General features: G+C 39.1%; 1 pseudogene; it reads left to right on the forward strand.

The window, feature by feature from the left end:
- The first annotated feature begins 393 nt into the window (after nt 1–393).
- On the forward strand, nt 394–1,661 carry LOC122489044 (annotated as a pseudogene).
- The last annotated feature ends 1,149 nt before the right edge of the window (nt 1,662–2,810 follow it).

Genomic DNA, 2,810 nt, shown 5'->3' on the forward strand with positions numbered 1-2,810 from the left:
ATACTAGGCCTTTATCAGATATATCACTTGTAAATGTTCCCTCCCATTTTGTAGGTTGCTTTTTGCCTTGTGGATAATGTTCTTTGATGCACAATATTTTTTAATCTTGAAGAAGTCCAACTTATCTAGTTTTCTTTTGTTGTTTTTTAGTGTCATGTCTAAGAATCCTTTGTCAAATTTAAAGCCATGGAGATTTGCCCCTGTTTTCTTCTAGAAGTGTTACGGTTTAGGTCTTATATTTAGGTTGTTTGTCCATTTTGAGCTAATCTGTGTGCATGGTGTGAGGTAGGGGTCCAACTTGGTGCTTTTGTGTATGGCTGTCCAGTTGTTGAAGTGACTGTCCTTTCCCAATGGAATGTCTTTGAACTCTAATTGAAAATCAGTTGACTCAATAGATCTTTTAATATCTTCTATGTCTGAAAATGTCTTGACCCTACCTTTACACCTACTTGACAATTTGGGTGGATAAAAATTTCATATTTCCCCCCAGAATTATATTCCTGGTCCCACAGTTGCTGTGAGATGCCTAATGCCATTCTCATTCTTCATGCCTCACATGTAACCTATATTTTCTCTCTGGTAGTTTTTAGGATATTTTTTAATCTCCAGTATTCAAGTACTTCATGTGGGTTTATTTTTTGAGTGGGCTGTTTCAAAGTGCAAAGTCATGTCCTTCAGTTCTGGGGATTTTTCTTTGTCTTCATTACACACACACACACACACACACACACACACGTACGTTATTTTACTTTTAGATTGTTTGTGGATAAACACACAGACATTATAACATTTCAGTGACATATACACATATTTTGATATTTTGCCCCAGGAAAAAAGGATGCTCTTTTAGATAACCATAATATCCTTTCAGCATACTTGTAAAAATTAAAATAATTCCTAATGTTACTTAATACCCTGTCTTGTTTTTTAAAATATTACCTGTCTCAGGACCTCAATGATCTTGCCATTCTCTATGTGGCCACAGTTCAAGCCATTGCTTTGGGGACCCACCTCTTTATAGAGACCTTGGGGGTGGCAGGGCACTGTATCAGCGCTGTTTCCCTGTGTGGAGACCTGAGCAGGAATCCCCTTTTGTGCAGGTGCACGCGGACATTACAGGCATGCCTGTGGTCCTGTCGCAAGAGGTGAAGTCTGTTCTTGTGGGAGCTGTTATTCTGGGTGCCGGTGCCTCTGGGGATTTCACTTCTGTACCGGAGGCAATGGCTAGAATGAGCAAAGTTGGGAAAGTCGTGTTTCCTAGACTGGAGGATAAAAGATACTATGACAAGAAATATGAAGTATTCCTGAAGCTGGTTGAGCACCGGAAGGAATATGCAGCAATCATGCAAGGAGACTTAACAGATCCTGCAGGGGCCAGTGCCAGAAGGTTCGGGGACATTCCATTAGGGACCTCTGTCTTCTTATCTTATATTCAAGACCCTTTAGGTATCACTCTATCATTTCTGTATCATCTTTCAATAAAGACAACCGAGATGTATGCAAAAGATAAATAAATAAATAATAACAATAAAAATACTACTGCACCTCCCAATTCTGTTCTTCTTCCAAATCATTGATAAAAGCATTGAATTGAATGGAGCCAATGACAAAGCCTTGTGACAGGTTCCTAGAAACCAGTCTTCAGGTGGGTAGTAATCTGTCCTTACAGAATGTGGGGCTATTTACTTAATTTAATTTAACATGCTATAATTTCAGCTTGCCTTGATTTTTTTCTGAGCCATCACCTGTTTCCTTCTAAGTGCTCAGGAAGGCGTACAGCAGCCAGTGTTTGTTGTCATTATCATTAATAAGCTGAATCATCAGAATTAGTGAATGGTTTCTAGCTTTGACCCCTTTGGGGGAACTTTCTTCTGAAATCTACGTAGACACCAATCTCAGCCCTTGACCTCCAATAATGGTCCATAAAAAAGAACATAGAATCCTAAATAATAGAGCATCTGGGGTTTTTTTTAATTATAAACAAAGATTTTAATCCAGTCTTCCCCTCCTAACATGCACACACACACACACACACACACACACACACACACACACAAATCTTGAACACAAAGAAGAACCAACTGTTACTTTTATGCAGAGTCATCTGATAGTTTAAAAATGTATGTTAATAATGAATCTCTACACTTTATTTAATTTCTAAGATAGCTTTGGAGAAAATAGAAATATTGTGTATTCTGGCCAGTGGGCTAAAATCTATACCTGCATTTAGAAGTCTTGCTTGCAAGATACCACAACCTATTTCCCAGATCCCAAAGAATCTCTGTACCTTTGGAATCTCCTCATGGGAGGTCACCCAAGAAAGTGGTAGACTCCCTTCTTTGGCCCATCTGGGACTGCGCTGATTTGGATGGCTCTCTTCCTCAGGCCAATCGCATAAGGGAAGAATGGAATATGTTGGAATAAATAAATAAGCAAACCTCTGACATTAAAAAAAAAAGCATCTGTCTTGAGAAATATTTGTCTTTTGAATGTTTTATGTTAGAAATCAAAAGTTATAGGAAAGCAAAGATTAAAACGGAAGTCAATGAAATACTGGTTACTCTTTCATGGATTCATGCCACAAGTGTATATGGATTGTGCACCATGTCTTGGGCCCCGGGGTGCACTTAAAACAATGAACAAGTTAGCGTGGGCATTGTACACCCTGAGCCTATGGGTAAGAGGGAGATACAGACAGAGAAAGGCAATTACACTCTATGATAAAACCCATGATGAGGAAGTACAGGGTGTTATGGTATCCATAGGAGGCAGTGAATCCAAAATAGGTGGAGCGTAGGGTAGCCAGAGAG

The sequence above is a fragment of the Prionailurus bengalensis genome, chromosome B2 (genome assembly GCF_016509475.1).
Source record: "Prionailurus bengalensis isolate Pbe53 chromosome B2, Fcat_Pben_1.1_paternal_pri, whole genome shotgun sequence".
NCBI classification, from domain to species: Eukaryota; Metazoa; Chordata; class Mammalia; order Carnivora; family Felidae; genus Prionailurus; species Prionailurus bengalensis.